Raw genomic sequence first — 18,329 nt, 5'->3', positions numbered from 1 at the left:
ACCTTAAGCTTCATATGGAACCAAAAGAGAGCCCACATAGCCAAGAGAATCCTAAGAAAAAAGAACAAAGCTGGAGACATCATGCTACCTGACTTCAAACTATACTACAAAGCTACAGTAATCAAAACAGCATGGTACTGGTACCAAAACAGAGACATAGACCAACAGAACAGAGGCCTCCAAGGCATTGTCACACATCTGCAACCATCTAATCTTTGACAAACCTGACAAAAACAAGAAATGGGGAAAGGAGTCCCTGTTTAATAAATGGTGTTGGGAAAACTGGCTGGCCATGTGCAGAAAGCAGAAACTGGACCCCTTCCTGACACCTTACACAAAAATTAACTCCAGAGGGATTAATGACTTAGACATAAGACCTAACACCATAAAAACCCCAGAAGAAACCCAAGGCAAAACCATTCAGGATATAGGCATGCAAGGACTTCATGACTAAAACACCAAAAACATTGGCAACAAAAGCCAAAATAGACAAATGGGATCTAAATAAACTCGAGAGCTTCTGCATAGCAAAGGAAACAGTCATTAGAGTGAACTGGCAACCAACAGAATGGGAAAAAATGTTTGCAATCTACCCATCTGACAAAGGGCTAACAATGAGAATCTACAAAGAAATAAAACAGATTTACAAGAAAAAACAAACAAACCCATTCAAAAGTGGGCAAAGGATATGAATAGACACTTTTCAAAAGAATATATATATGAGGCCAACAAACATATGAAAAAATGCTCATTATCACTGGTCATTAGAGAAATGCAAATCAAAACCACATCGAGATACCATCTCATGCCAGTTAGAATGGTGATCATTAAAAAATCTGGAGACAACAGATGCTGGAGAGGATGTGGAGAAATAGGAACACTTTTACACTGTTGGTGGAAGTGTAAATTAGTTCAACCATTGTGGAAGACAATGGGGCGATTCCTCAAGGAATTAGAAATAGAAATTCCATTTAACCCAGCAATTTTATTACTGGGTATATATCCAAAGGATTATAAATCATTCTACTATAAGGCCACATGCACACAAATGTTCATTACAGCACTGTTTACAAGAGCAAAGACCTGGAACCAACCCAAATGCCCGTTGATGATAGACTGGACAGAGAAAATGTGGCACATATACACCATGGAATATTATGCAGCCATCAAAAATGATGAGTTCATGTCCTTTGTATGGACATGGATGAACCTGGAAACCATCATTCTCAGCAAACTGACAAAAGAACAGAAAATCACACACTGAATGTTCTCACTCATAGGTGGGTGTTGGACAATGAGAACACATGGATACAGGGAGGGGAGCATCACACACTGGAGTCTGTTGCAGGGCAATAGAGGAGGGACAGTGGTGGGTAGGGAGGTTGGGGAGGGATAACATGGGGAGAAATGCTAGATAGGTGATGGGGGAATGGAGGTAGCAAACCACATTGCCATGTATGTACCTATGCAACAATCCTGCATGTTCTGCACATGTAGGATTGTTGTATAGGTATATGTTTATGTATATAAACACAAAATGCCAAAAAAAATCTGCTCAAATTGTTGCTTCAACTATGGCATTAGCTGCACCCCTTTAATGCTCTGTTAATATGCTTTGTTTTTGTTATCATTTATGACAAAATATTTTGTAAGTTTTTCTTTGATTTATGGGTTATTAAAACTTATATTGTTCATTTTCTAAGTGAAACCAGCCCAACTGTCCCATATAACTGATTTTTATGTTTTCTTTGAATAAACATAGAAATTGACCCTCCAAGTCTTAAAGCTTGAGAAAGTTACATTTTTCTTATCTGAGTTTCTTTCCTTTCTCAGATAGATAGAACATCAGGCTTCCCAAATAGCGTCAAGGAGCTAAAGCTTACCAGATCACTACATGTGGCAATGAGATGCCAGACTCCTCATCCACCCTGATTGCCTAAACGACCAACTGCTTCCTGTTGATCAACTTCTGTTTTTAACGTCCCTAGTTCCTATTTTCCCACACATAGTTACATTCTTTCCCTGCTGTATAAACCTCTAATTTCAATAGGCTGAGGAGATGGATTTAAGACTTACCTTCTCTTCTCCTCAGCTGTACCACCCAAATAAAGTCTTCCTTCCTGACAATACCCATTGTCTTAGTGATTGGCTTTTTGTGCAGTGAGCAGGACTTGGACTAAACACCTGATGGTTTGGTAACACTAGTATTTGGGGTTTTTCAGACTTTTTATTATTGATTAATAATAAAATTCTGTTTTTATCAGAAAACAGCCTTGTATTAATTTAACACTTTGATATTTATTAAAACTTTTTTTATTTCCCAGTAGGTGGTCTATATTAGGGAATAGTCCATGATCATTTGAAAAAATTGAGTATTTTGCTGTTATTGTGTGGAGTGTTTTATAAATATCAGTTAAATTAGTCTAGTTGATAGAGTTTTAAAAATCTATATCCTTAATGATTTTTGCCTACTTGTGCTATAAATCTATGTATTTACTCTGTTACTAATACATACAGATAATCTGTTTCCTTCAGTTTGGAATATATTATTCTAAATATTATAAATTATTTCACTAGTACAATAAATTCAAGTTTATCAATGTTTTCTTTTGCAGTATCTAATCTAATCCCAAGTGAAACAAGTGATTTTTAAATTTCAGATATCGTAATTTTCACCTCTGTAAGTTTCATTTGGTTCTTTTCTAATTCTTCCATTTTTTCTTCATTAAATTTAGGTTTTCCTTTAAATTCCTTAGAATATTAGTAGTAGATGCTTTATAGCCTTTGAGTGTGTTACTTCTACTTAGTAAGCAATTTCTGGGATTTTGTTTGTTTGCTTTTACAAATTCTTAGTGTTTAGGGCCAACTTTCAATGGATTGCAGTGAGAGAGTTGCTCTGCTAGGTAATAAACCCAGACGCAGAAGTGGTCCTCTAGGAATGTTTTAGCAGCAGGCTTCCCATGAGTGTGAGTTGTGTGACAGGCAAGGAAGCAGCTGCCTTTCCAGCCACACTCCATTTCCCAGAGCAAGGGGCTCTCTGCATCTGACCCCTGTTCGGGCACCTGGCATGGGGTAGAGCAGCCTGCCCTTGGATTGTTTTTTTTGTTTGTTTGTTTTATGGTTTGTTTGTTTTTTAATTTGGTGAAAATTTAGTCTATATTCTAGTGCTGGATTTTCTTTTTTTAAATTGCATTTTAGGTTTTGGGGTACATATGAATAACATGCAAGATTGTTGCATAGATACACACATGGCAGTGTGATTTGCTGCCTTCCTCCCCATCACCTATATCTGGCATTTCTCCCCATGCCATCTTTCCCCAATTCCCCACCCTCTGCTGTCCCTCCGCCGTTTCCCCCCTACAGACTCCAGTGTGTGATGCTCCCCTCCCTGTGTCCATGTGTTCTCGTTGTCTAACACCCACCTATGAGTGAGAACATGGAGTGTGTGATTTTCTGTTCTTTTGTCAGTTTGCTGAGAATGATGGTTTCCAGGTTCATCCATGTCCATACAAAGGACACGAACTCATCATTTTTGATGGCTGCATAATATTCCATGGTGTATATGTGCCACATTTTCTCTGTCCAGTCTATCATCAACGGGCATTTGGGTTGGTTCCAGGTCTTTGCTCTTGTAAACAGTGCTGTAATGAACATTTGTGTGCATGTGTCCTTATAGTAGAATGATTTATAATCCTTTGGATATATACCCAGTAATAAGATTGCTGGGTCAAATGGAATTTCTATTTCTGGGTCCTTGAGGAATTGCCACATTGTCTTCCACAATGGTTGAACTAATTTACACTTCCACCAACAGTGTAAAAGTGTTCCTATTTCTCCATATCCTCTCCAGCATCTGTTGTCTCCAGATTTTTTAATGATCGCCATTCTAACTGGCGTGAGACGGTATCTCAATGTATTTTTGATTTGCATTTCTCTAATGACCAGTGATGATGAGCATCATTTTTATGTTTGTTGGCCTCTTGTATGTCCTTTTTTAAAGTGTCTGTACATATCCTTCACCCACTTTTGAATGGGCTCGTTTGTTTTTTTCTTGTAAATCTGTTTTAGTTCTTTGTAGATTCTGGGTATCAGCCCATGTCAGATGGGTAGACTGCGAAAATTTTTTCCCATTCTTTTGGTTGCCAATTCACTCTAATGACTGTTTCTTTTGCCGTCCAGAAGCTGTGGAGTTTGATTAGGTCCCATTTGTCTATTTTGGCTTTTGTTGCCAATGCTTTTGGTGTTTTGGTCATGAAGTCCTTGCCTATGCCTATGTCCCCAATGGTTTTGCTTAGATTTTCTTCTAGGGTTTTTATGATGTTAGGTCTTTTATGGTGTTAAGTCTTTAATCCCTCTGGAGTTAATTTTTGTGTAAGGTGTTCAGGAAGGGGTCCAGTTTCTGCTTTCTGCACATGGCTAGCCAGTTTTCCCAACACCATTTATTAAACAGGGACTCCTTTCCCCATTTCTTGTTTTTGTCAGGTTTGTCAAAGATCAGATGGTTGTAGATGTGTTGTGTTGCCTCCGAGGCTTCTGTTCTGTTCCCTTGGTCTATGTCTCTGTTTTGGTACCAGTACCATGCTGTTTTGATTACTGTAGCTTTATAGTATGCTTTGAAGTCTGGTAGTATGATGTCTCCCACTTTGTTCTTTTTTATTAGAATTGACTGTAGGCTCTCTTTTGGTTCCATATGAAGTTTAAGGTGGTTTTTTTTTCCAGTTCTGTGAAGAAGGTCACTGGTAGCTTGATGGGGTTATCATTGAATCTGTAAATTACTTTGGGCAGTATGGCCATTTTCACGATATTGATTCTTCCTAACCATGACCATGGAATGTTTCTCCATCTGTTTGTGTCCTCTCTTATTTCATTGGGCAGTGGTTTGTAGTTCTCCTTGAAGAGGTCCTTTACATTCCTTGTTAGCTGTATTTCTAGGTATTTTACTCTCTTTGTAGCAATTGTGAATGGCAGTTCATTCTTAAGCTTTTCCTAAAAAACAGATCACATTCCCCACTCTTCACAGATCTAGTAATTTTTTCTTAGTGCTAGTTTTGGAGATTGATTCATTGTTGAGAGTCCAGATTTTGTTTATTTCCTTTAAAGAGTACTTAGTTTTATTCTTCAAGGCATTTGATTTTCTGAAGATCAGTTTGATCATTTCAAGGCTTATTTAATGCTCTTTTAGAATAGCTCATAATTTTCTCTACTTGTATTCTGACACTTTTCTAAAGTCTCAAAGAATGCCTGGGGTGCTCAGTAAGATGTTCTGTTCTTCACTCTGGCTTATCAGAAATCCTACCACTGAGTAATCTCTGGCATATCTGTGTCCAACTCACAGTTCCCGAAGAAACTGCTCTCCACCAGCCCTTGAGGAAATTTCCCATGTGCAGGTGCAGCTTAGCATTAAGCCAAAGATTTAAAAGGACCTCTGTGCTTATTTCTGGTGCTCCTTTTCTGCACAGTTTTCTCCTCTCTGGAGCCCTGCCCAGCAAATTTCCTGCTGCCTCCAATTACAATATCTGCCTCCATAGCTAAGTACCCTGCTTGGGATCTCTCTCCCTTACCTTGATTTGAAAAGTGCTTCCAGGCAAAAAGCTGGAATAATTATAGGGTTCACCTCATTTGTTTCCCTTTTCTCAGGGATCAAAGAACTGTGCTGCCTATTGTCCGAAGTCTGAAAACATTTGCTTCAATTACTTGGTTGAGTTTTATAACTTTTTATGTCAAGGGAGTGGGTCCAGTGCCAGTTAACCTGTCATTGCCAGAAGCAGAGGTCCACATTCCTTCTGATATCTTTCTAAAGTATGAAGTATTCTTCAACATCTGAGAACAACTAATTTCATGATCCCTTATAATATTATTCATATCAAAACCTTTGTCATTCTAATATTCCCCAAACACACTGAACATCTTCTGTGCACCTATCATTATTAGGTACACATTTATTGTGAGAGTCAAGGGTAAATAACACAGGACCTCTCTCCTTGAGAAGCTTGTAGTCTAGTAGCAATAAAAGCTCTTGTGATATAGCATGAAATATCCTACATAATTAGAAATGTGGCAAAAAGCACATTTGATAGTATGGGTATTTTTTGGATAGAGTAGATATCAGGGATATATATGTTTTTATGCCCACATGGATTAAAAAGGTTCACACTTTATTCAGCAGGCCATTTATGTATGATTTCATGTCTATCTTCTCCCTTACAATCTAATTTGATAACTAGTGATGCAATTGATATACACTTTTCTCACTTAAAAGACACGTTGTGAAGAATTTTTACTTTACAATAAAGACAAGACATGAACTAGAACTATGCAAACCTCAGGTTTCTATTATTTTGATTTTAGCATTCTATATGCCTATATTGTCTCCTTTTAGTTCAATTCAAGGGATCTCAGACATTCAGGCATCTCTGAAATCTAGGAGTGGGACAAATTATTCTTTTTGTAAGTAGCTTTATTGAGGAACAATTTCTATACAATAAGTCACCCTTTAAAAATATGCAATTCAGTGGAGGTTTTTTTGTGTTTATTCGCAGAATTGGGCAACCATCTCTGCTATCTAATACGGAAATATATTCATGACCTCAGAAAGAAATTCTGTATCCATTAGCAGTCATTCCCCATTCCCTCCCCAAGCCCCTGGAAACCACTCATCTTTCTGTGCCTATGAATTTGAGTAATCTGGATATTTCATATAAATGGAATCGTACTATATGTGGCCTTTTTAAAAAACTTCATCACATTTTCAGACTTTACTCATGGTGTAACATGTATCAATTCTTCATTCATTACTATTGCTGAATAATACCTCAACTCATGGATATGCCACATTTTGTTCATCCATTCATCAGTTGATGGAAATTTGGATTGTTTCCACATTTTAGCTATTATGAATAATGCTGCTATGATCATTCATATACACATTTTTGTAAGTATATGTTTATTTCTCTTGGATATTTACCAAAGAATATAGTTACTGGGTTATATCATAAGTCTATATTTAAATTTCTGAGTAACTTCCAAACCATTTTCCAAAGCAGCTGCACTATTTTACAATCCCAACAACATCTGAGAATTTCAATTTCTCCATGTACTTACCTACACTGTTATTTTCTATTTTATTAAATCATCCTTTGAGTATAATGTAGTATCTTATTTTAATTTGAATATCTCTAATTAATAATGATGGTGATCTTTTCATGGGTTTTTGACCATTTGTATATATTCTTAAAATTTTTTTATTTATATATTTTCCCCATTTTTAATTGAGTTGTCTCTATTTTTTTTTAATGATAGGGTATCACTCTGTCACCCAAGCTGAAGTGCCATAGAACAGTCACAGTTCACTGAAGCCTTAACCTCCTGGACTCAAGTGATCCTCCCACCTCAGCCGCCTGAGTAGCTAGGAATCCAGTCACATGCCACCATGCCCAGCTAATTTTTTTGCATTTTTTTTTTTTTTTAGAGACAGGGTTTTGCCATGTTGCCCAAGCTGATCTGGAACTCTTGGGCTCAAGTAACCTGTCCACCTTAGCCTCCAAAAGTGTGGGGATTACAGGCATGAGCGACAGTGGCTCTTAAATTGTCTGTTTACTGTTGATTTGTAATTGGGTTATAATAGTTCATTATATGAGCTGAGTACAAGTCCCTAATCAGATTGATGATTTGTAAATATTTTCTACTGTTTTACGAGTTGTATTTCTTGATGATGTGCTTTGGAGTACAAGTTTTTAATATTGATGAAATGCAGTTAGTCTATTCTTTTGTCACACTGATGTTTGTATCATATCTATGAAACCATGCCAAACACAAGCTCATAAAAAAGTACTCCTATATTTTATTCTAAAAGTTTTAGACTTAGTTATCATATTTAGTCTATGATCCATTTGGATTTATGTTTACATGTAGTGTGACAGTGGCATGCAAATTAATTGTTTTGAATATGGATATCAAGTTGTCTCAGTCATTTGTTGAAAAGATTTTTGAGCCCCATTGAAATTTTTGGTCCACTTGTTAAAAATAAATGGACTGTAATGTAGGTATATTAACTAAAAATCTCATTTCCCAAATTCTACTGCATTGATTGATCTATATATCTATGCTTAAGCATAGACATATGATATGGTTTGGCTCTGTGTCCCCACCTAAATCTCACCTCAAATTGTAATCCCCACATGATGGAGGAGGGGCCTGGTGGGAGGTGACTGAATTATGGGGACAGACTTCCCCCTTGCTGTTCTCATGCTAGTAAGTTCTCAAAAGATCTGATGGCCCCACTCTCCTGCCATTATGTAAGACATGTCTTCCTTCCCCTTTAGTCATGATTGAAGGTTTCCTGAGGCCTCCCCAGCAATGTGGAACTGTGAGTCAATTAAACCTTTTTTCTTTATAAATTGCCCAGTTATTTATAGCATTGTGAAAACAGACTAATATAGAAAACTGGTACTAGGAGTAATGGGATATTCCTATAAAGACACCCGAAAATGTAAAAGCAACTTTGGAATTGGGTAACAGGTAGAGGCTGGAAGAGTTTGGAAGACTCAGAAAAAGAGAGTAAGATAAGGGAAAGTTTAGAACTGCCTACAGACCTGTTGAATGGCTTTGACCTAAATGCTGATAGTGACATGGACAATGAAGTCCAGGCTGAGGTGGTCTTAGGTAGAGATGAGGGACTTATTGGGAAATAGAGTAAAGGTCACTCCTGCTATGCTTTAGCAAAGAGACTGGTGGCATTTTGCCTCTGCCCTAGAGATCTGTGAAACTTTATACTTGAAAGAAATGATTTAGAGTATGTAGTGGAATAAATTTCTAAGTAGCAAAGTGTTCAAGATGTGACCTGGCTATTTCTAAAAGTGTACACTTATATGTTGAAGAAGGAGATGGTCTGAAATTAGAGCTTATGTTTAAAAGGGAAGGAGAGGGCAAAAGTTTGGAAAATTTGCAGCCTGATCATGCTGTAGAAAAAAAAAAACATTTTCTGGGGAGAAATTGTTGCTTCAGAGGGTGCAAGCTCCAAGACTTGGCAGCTTCCACAGGGTGCTGGGCCTGCAGAACTGCAGAGACAAGAGTTGAGGTTTGAGAACCTCCACCTAGTTTTCAGAAGATGTATGACAATACCTGGATGTCTAGGCAGAAGTCTGCTGCAGGATTGGAGGCTTCACAAAGAACCTCTACAAAGGCAGTGCAGAGGGGAAATGTGGGGTGGGAGCCCCACTGGAGCACAGCCTAGTGGAGCTGTAAGAAGAGACCAACTGTCCTCCAGACCCCAGAAAGGTAGATCCACTGACAGCTTGCACCATGCACCTGGAAAAGCCATAGGCACTCAATGCCAGTCTATAAAGGTAGCTGTGGGACTGTACCCTGCAGAGCCACAGAGGCAGAGTTTCTCAAGGCCTTGGGAGCCCACCAGTTGCAACAGCATGCTCTGGATGTGAGACATGAAGTCAAAAGTGATTATTTCAGAGCTCTAAGTTTTAATGACTGCCCTACAGTGTTTTGGGCATCAGTGGGGGCTGTAGACACTTTGTTTTGGCCAATTTCTCCTGTTTGGAATTGGAATACTTACCCAATGTCTGTACCCACATTGTATCTTGGAAGTAACTAAATTTTTTATTTTACAAGCTCGGTGGCAAAAGGGACTTGCCTTGTTTCAGATGAGACTTTGGACTTGGACTTTTCAATTAATGCTGGAATGACTCAAGACTTTGAGGGACTGTTGGAAAGGCATGATTAGTTTTGAAATGTGAGAAGTACATGACATTTGGGAGGGGGCAGGGAGGAATTATATAGTTAGGCTTTGTGTCCCCACCCAAATCTCATCTCAAATTGTAATACCCACAAGATGGAGGAGGGGCCTGGTGGACTTCTCCCTTGTTGTTGTTGTGATCATAAGTGAATTCTCATGAGATCTGATAATTTTAAAGTATGGCACCACTCCCCCTGCTTCCTGCCACCATATAAGACATGCCTTGCTTCTCCTTCATTTTCTGCTATGATTGTAAGTATCCTGAGACCTGCCCAGCCATAGGGAACTGTGAGTAAATAAAACCTCTTTCCTTTATAAATTACCTGGTCTTAGGTAGTTCTGTATAGCAGTGTGAAAACAGACTAATACAACACTATACTGTTTACTATAGTTGTAGTATGTTTTAAAATCAAGAAATAAAAGTATCTGAACTTTATTATTTTTAAAGATTGCTTTGGCCATTCTGGGATCCTTACATTTTCATATGAAGCTTAGAATCAGCTTTATAAATTTCTACAAAAAAAAAAGCAACTGGGGTTTTTATTGGAATTTTGTGACATACATAAATTTGGGGAAAAAATATTGCCATCTTAACAATATTAACTCTTCCAATCCATAAACACATGATACCTTTCCATTTATTTAGATCATCTTTAATTTCCTTCAACAATATTTTGCAGTTTTGGCATATGCATCTTGCATTTATTTCCTTAAATGTATTACTAAGTATTCCATTCTTTTTAGTATGATTATAAATGAAATTATATATTTTATTTCTAGATTGTTCATTGTAAGCATATGGAAATGCAATTGATTTTATATACTGATCTTGTATTCCACAACCTTACTGAACTTATTTATGAGTTCTAATGTGTGTGTGTGAGTTCCTAGAATTTTTTTTTATATAAGATTATATATTCTCTAAATAGTTACAGTTTTATTTCTTCCTTTCTAATCTGGTGGCTTTTTTCTTAATAGCCCTGATCATAACCTTCAATATAATGTTGACTATACATGGTGAAAGAGGACATATTTTCTTATTCTTGCACCCTCTTAATCCACAGCCTGAGCTTTAAGTTGGCCCCTTGTAGCCATGGCTGAAGTGCCTGGGATGCAGGGCACCAAGTCCCTAGGCTTCACACAGCACGGGGACTCTGGTGCTGGCCCAGGAAGCCACATTTTCCTAGACATCTAGGCCTGTAATGAGAGGGGCTGCCGGGTAGACTTCTGACATGCCCTGGAAACATTTTCTCTATTGTCTTCAGCACATCATTATGCAAATTTCATCAACTGGCTTGAATTTCTCCTCAAAAAGTAGGTTTTTCTTTTCTATCACATTGTCAGGCTGCAAATTTTCTAAACTTTTATGCTCTGCTTTCTTTATAATACTGAATGCCTTTAACAACACCCAAGTCACATCTCAAATGCTTTGCTGCTTAGAAATTTCTTCTGCCAGATACCCTAGATCATCTCTTTCAAGTTCAAAGTTCCCAAAATCCCTAGGGCAGGGGCAAAATGCCACCAGTCTCTTTGCTAAAACACAATAAGTCACCTTTGCTCCAGTCTCCAACAAATTCTTCATCTCCATCTGAGACCACCTCAGCCTGGACCTTATTGTCTATGTTGCTATCTGGCTTTTGGTCAAAGCCATCAACAACTGTCTAGGAAGTTTCAACCTTTCCCACATTTTCTTTTCTTCTTCTGAACACTCCAAACTGTTTAAACCTCTGCCTGTTACCCAATTCCAAAGTCAATTCCACATTTTCAGGTATCATTTCATCAGTGCCCCATTCCTGGTCTAGTTTATTGTGTTTGTCCATTTTCACTCTGCTGATAAAGATACACTCAAGACTGGGCAATTTACAAAAGAAAAAGGCTTAACTGGACTCACAGTTCCATGTGACTGGGGAAGCCTCACATTCATGGTGGAGGGCAAGGAGAAGCAAGTCACATCTTATGTGGATGGCACCAGGCAAAGAGGGAGCTTGTGCAGAGAAACTCCTGTTTTTTTAAAGCCATCAGATCTCATGGGACCCATCTACTATCATGAGAACAGCATGGGAAAAACCTGCCCCATGATTCAATAATCTCCCGCTGGATCCCTCCAATATCATATGAGGATTATGAGAGCTACAAGATAAGGTGTGGATGGGGACACAGAGCCAAACCATATCACTAGTTGAGTGTGTATTAGTTCATTCTCATGCTGCTATAAAGAATACCTGAGGTTGGGAAATTTATGAAGAAATAAGGTTTAATTGACTCACAGTTCTGCATGGTTCATTGAGGGGGCCTCAGGAGACTTACAATCATGGCAGAAGGGGAAGCAGGCACATATTACATGGCTGCAGGTAAGAGAGAGAGCAAAGCAGGAAGAGTCCCTATCAGATCTCATAATAACTCACTCATTATCCCAAGAACAGTATTGGGGAAACTGCTGCTATGATCCAACCACCTCCCACCAGGTCCCTCCTTCAACATCTGGGGATTACAATTTGAGATGAGATTGGGTGGGGGCATAAAGCCAAACCATATCAGTGAGTTTCTCCTACTTGCTGTTTATTCAGCTCTTGAATGTGCAGTATAATATGTTTTAAACCAAATTTTGGAAGTGTTTAGCCACTATTTCTTCATATATTATTTCTCTTTCTCTCTCTCTGTCTTCATTTTCTGGACAACTGTTATGTGTATATTGATATGCTTGATGACGTTCCACAGATCTCTATGTCTCTGTTCATTTTTCTTCATTTGGTTTTCCTTTCTCTCTCAGATACTATAATTTTAGTGATCATATTCAGGTCTCATGATTCTTTTTTTTGCCACCTCTAATCTGCTGTTGCGCAACTTTACTCAACTTTTTATTTCATTTATTGTATTTTTAAACTCCAAATTTCTATAGTTCTGTTTCTAATTTTTGTCTCTTTACTGATAGTTCCTATTTGGTGAGATAATATTCTTATACATTCATTTAATCTTTTTGACATGATTTTCTCTGGTTTCTTGAACACCCTTATAATAGTTTATTTAATGTCTTTATCTTATAAATGAAACCTCTTGTCTTCCTTAGAAATTGTTTCTATTCACTATTTTGTCCCTAGTAAATGAGCCATATTTCTCTGTTTATTTTATGTTATTATTATTGTTGAAAACTGTGTACATTTTAAATAGTAAAATGTGGCATTTCCAGAAATCAAATATTTTCTTTCCAGGTTTTTTGTTGTTGTTTTGTTTTTATTTTCTTGTTTGATGACATTCTTGGACTAATTTTTACAACTTTACATTTTTTTGATACATGCAGCCTCAAAGTCTCTGCTCATTTTGCTTAGTGGTCAACTAATAATTAGATGCAAATTTTCCTAAATTCCAGAAACCAATTATTATCTCAGCCTTTGCTGAGAGGTTGTACATGTGTATTGAGTTCACCTTCAATACTCTGATAGTTGACAACGCTACCTTGGCCTTCAATTCCTGATGTGCATAGCCTCAACTCAGTCAGAAGTGTGAGATTAGTATCTTCTTCAGTTTTACCTGGACATGTTCAAGCCCTACATATTTATGTGGCCTTTTAGGTATTTAGGAATATGTTGGAACTTTTCAAAGCCCCCATAGCATCTAATTATTTTAATTTTTCCTTTAGGTTTCATGACCTGCCTATTGTTTCCTTTGTCTCAAATATTTACCTCAGGCAACTGCAATTTTAAAGAATTGCCACTGATTGTTTTCAACAAACACCCTGGGAAAAGTCCTTTTCCCACTGGGTATTGCATCAGGTCAGCTAAACACTGGTCCTATGAATATGATTTTCCACAGAATTGCCACAAAGTCAAATAATAACAATTCTCTGAGGATGGAGCTTTTGGGAATGTTCCAAACCAATTATTCTCCTGACCTCACCCTGCCCAGTGGTTGATAGCCTGGTGGTGGTCTCAGGTTTCATAGTTTCATAATTTGGAGGCTGCTGGGTTTCAAGACTATCAGAGCTGGGGTGGGGGCAATGGAAATGCAGCAAGTTAAAATACCACAAAGCTCAGTATTTTTACAAAGAATCATCTGTTTCTCCTGAATATGTGCTCCTGGAATTGTTGCAAGCCTTTAGCTATTTTCCAGTGTTCTAAAATTGTTGATTTTTGACAGTCTTTGCCAAGGTCTTCACAGCTTTTATGGAAGAGCAGATTCTCAGAGGTCCTTACTTTACCATTCTGGAAATGCTTCCCACTATTTTTAAACTTAATATAAATATAACATAAATCTTAGATTACAAGCTCAAATTATATGAGGAGTATGTGTATTTTTTATGTTTTAGAATCTTAATTTACTTCATATTATAAGTTCAGATTCTTCCATGGTGATTAAAATTTAGTCTCATTCAATATACATAAACGTTTTTCTTATGTTCTTGTGTGAGAACATTGGAGGTTATTTAATGTCAAGTTGTGGAAAAAAAGTATCTGGTCTTTTATCTTGTTCTGTGTATGCTAATAACCACTGAGATGCTCATTGAACCTTAAAATCTTCATGCTTTAGTACATTGATGTCATTGCTAAGATATTACAACCTGTGTAGTCCTTTAGGTTCAAACATGCTGTATGCTATGCCATGCCCTCTGTGTTCTCAGGAAATACTGGGATGTTCTCTAATCATGTTGGGACATGAAATCTCTATAAGGTGACACTTACTAAGAGAAGACAACAGTTAGTCCTTCTGTGAGCTATTCCATCCCTTCTTGGGGCACTGACCAAGATAATCTTAGCTTCCTTAAATCTATCTGGTGTGAGAAGTTTGTCATCCCCTGAATTCCTGGAAGGGAAGGACACAGAAACTCAAGCATCTAGGCCTTTTTTTGCTTTTCCTCTTAACCGCATCCTCTTACAACTGAGATTAGTCAGTTTCCAAGTGGAAGCTTTCTTTTTTTTTTTTTTTTTTGAGTCGGAGTTTCGCTCTTGTTACCCAGGCTGGAGTGCAATGGCACAATCTCGGCTCACTGCAACCTCTGCCTCCCCGCAACCTCCGCCTCCTGGGTTCAGGCAATTCTCCTGCCTCAGCCTCCTGAGTAGCTGGGATTACAGGCACGCGCCACCATGCCCAGCTAATTTTTTGTATTTTTAGTAGAGACAGGGTTTCACCATGTTGGCCAGGATGGTCTTGATCTCTTGACCTCGTGATCCACCCGCCTCTGCCTCCCAAAGTGCTAGGATTACAGGCGTGAGCCACCGCGCCCGGCAGAAGCTTTCTTTTGATTCCATTTGTATTTTTCTAAGTTCATCGTACATACCCTGAGTCCTTCTCATCTACTTTAGAGTCTGAGCTTTTGAAACTAAAAACATAAAAATAATTTCCTTCTTCTTTGTTAGCACTCTCCTTCCTTGAGATAAGCTCAGAATTGCCTAGCTGGTACATAAATTCATAAAAGCTAAAGGACAGCCAAGTTAGGGATATCTGAGAAAAAATGGTTGATGTTTCAAAAATATCATATTATCACTCTAAGAAGGACATCTGCACATCTGACAATCCATAGCCAGTTTATGTTTTCACTTAAGGGGATATGTTTAAACTACAGACAAAGTAATTTAAGTTAGTTATGTTGAAGAATATTGCACAATATATCAGTACTCAGAACTGTTCATTGAAATGTTAAACATAGTCTTTCCTAAATGAATGGTGACCTCTTCAGTCCTTTCTGTTTCTATACTTTACACCATTGTAGAGTGGCGCATTGAAGGAATAATGAAGCAGATTTGGATGCAAATGCACTTTTACCTGAAAGAACTGTATTATTCAGACATGGGTGTACAGTGGAAAAATAAATATTCCTTAAATTATATATGCAAAACCTCTCTCTTCTCTAACATTCTTATTACAGGTCACTTTTATCTTTATTTTTATCATCAACAGTGAAGTAGAAGTGATTCAACTTACCTTTCCAATCTACTTTCAAACTCCAATTCTTTTAAGTAATTAATTAACTGTATCTATATTTATACACATAAAAGTCTTGGAAGTTTGCTATTTTAAATAATATTAGAGACCCCTTTGCATAGAGCAAAATATCCTTATGTATAATGTAAAGCACACCCCACTCTATTTTTGCTTTTGTAATGCTCATTTTTCTTATAGTAATCGTTCATACAGCATATCTACATTCCCAGTAATTCTTGGTTTTATTTTTTGCACACACTTGAATCAAAGCAGACTTGCTTTGTATTCAGATTATATCCAAGGTTTTCCACAGATCACACTGGACCATCCAGATGATCTTACCTGAACAGAGTTATAATCTGGCTACACTATTATTTCAAATATTCTAGGGACTAGATGAGGAGCTGAGTAAGGGCCTGGCACATCTTCTCCTTCCCCTTTACCAAACACTTTAGACATTTCTCCTTGGAAGCAGAATGTACTTGATATAGTCTTTTTTCCCCCTGTTCTCTGTGACTTGGAGGAAGAATTTCTTGGTTTTCAACCCTACTGCTCTCTCTCTTCAATTATTATTCTAATATCCCTGTCCTTCCTGTCCACCTTCCTCTCCTTCCCCAAATAGTTCATAGAACCCTTCAGGTATGTCCATGAAGAAATGCAGAGGTCCAATAAAAAGAGAACCACATTTTGTTCTCACATGGATCATACTTCTATATAGCTCTGTATAATTAGATCTTAGAATCATAGAATGTTATGTTCAGGAGTGGGGTCTTAAAACCTCGAAACTTAATCTTGTGACTGCAGACAAGTAAGTTCACAAGAAGCCAGCATGATCAAGTAACTTACTCAAGATCACAAACCAGAACTAGAACTGGAGTTTCCCTATTCCCTATATGGTACTCCAGCATGTATGAAATTCTCCTGAGTCTAAGTTAATCTTCTCTTGTTTATTAGATGTCTAAGTATCTCCTGTGTAAGACCCTGCCAATTCACTAACCTAACTTCATTTTCAGATGTCTTCTTTATCACTTCTATAGAGGCTAAGAAAACTTAAATACTAATTTACCCAAATTTCTTTGCTTATGGAGATCTCTAGCTACATGACACCATTTAACTGGTAAAACATGAATGGAAGTCTGTTGGTGAGAGATGTAACTTCTGGAAGAGATTTATATTCTTATAAAAAGTAGAGAGGACTTGGCATTACTATTTCCCTTCCTCCATTATTCCCTGCTCTGAATCCTAATATAACACTGAGAACTTCAGCAGCTCTCTTATAACTATGAGGGAAACCAAAAGCAAAAAAAACAAGAAAAGAAAACTGCAGAGATACTAATCCTAATCCTTACATCATTGAATAGTTTAACTAATTTCGGCAGTCACTTAATAGACATCCTGTTTTATAAGAAAAAAATTATTTAAGCTACAATGTCAGATTTTCTGTTAATTTTCAGCCAAAGTCTTCCTAACAAATAAAGTCAATTTGAAAGATCAAATGAAGTGGCAAAAAGGTGTCTGTGTGTGTTTATGTAAATTTAAAGCTTTATTCAAATATTCAGTATTATTTTTTAAGGCTAAAAAATCTGTCAACTGCATATTTAATATATAACTACTGCTTTTTAAAGCTCTTGCTTATTTTGTATTTATATTATGCAAAGGTGTGAGGTACTACTCGGTAAGTTCTTTATGGATCAGTTGTTGGAAATTCAGAATGCATTCTTTTTTTCGAAATTCTATGTAACACATAATTTTGAAGTTTCTGAATCCTACCGTAATGTAGCTGTGATATGGTGTTAGTCACAGTACTATAAAATATTATTAACCAGTTTTTATTTACCCAGAATATATTAAAAGTTAGAACTTAGGTTGCCACACATCCCTTTTTCTCTGGCAAAATATCCATCAGGGGGGTTTAATATTCCCCTCCACTCACCATCACACTTATTGTTCAATGGAAGCTCCAAGCCACTGGTCATAGTCCCACAGCCTGGAGAAATATGTAGCAAGTCATATATGAAGAACTGAGGGGCTCTGCCCTGGAATTTGGTGCAGGCCAACAGGAATGTTTCTCAGTCGAGGTCAGTCCCTGCCAAAGATCATTAATTAAAAAAAAATAAATAAATACTGCCCTAAAGAATATTTCTATGTTTGGAATTGAGGAAAGTAGAGTCAAAGGTGAGGTGAACTTACCTTTATTCATTTTTTTTAATCTAGCTGACTTTTCAAGGCCCAGTACTGAGGGAGAAGCAGAGATTGAAAGATGGGTTTGGCTGGGTGTAGTGGCTTATGTCTGTAACCCCGGCACTTTGGGACAGTGAGGCTGGTGGACTTCTTGACCCCAGGAGTATGAGACCAGCCTGAGCAACATGTTGAAACCCCATCTCTACCAAAAATACAAAAATTAGCCAAGTGATAGCATGTACCTGTAGTCACAGCTATTCAGAGGGCTGAGGTGGGAGGATTGCTTAAGTTTGGGACATGGAAGTTGCAGTGAGCCAAGATTGTGCCACTGTATTCTAACCTGGGTGACAGAAAGACACTGCAAAAAGAAAGAGAAAGAGAAATAAATAAAAAGGAAGGAAGGAAGGAAGGAAGGAAGGAAGGAAGGAAGGAAGGAAAGAAAGAAAGAAAGAAAGAAAGAAAGAAAGAAAGAAAGAAAGAAAGA

This window comes from Sapajus apella, unplaced genomic scaffold, assembly GCF_009761245.1.
Source record: "Sapajus apella isolate SASKATOON/1434 unplaced genomic scaffold, GSC_monkey_1.0 scaffold26, whole genome shotgun sequence".
Lineage (NCBI taxonomy): Eukaryota > Metazoa > Chordata > Mammalia > Primates > Cebidae > Sapajus > Sapajus apella.
This window is presented reverse-complemented; position numbering follows the sequence as displayed.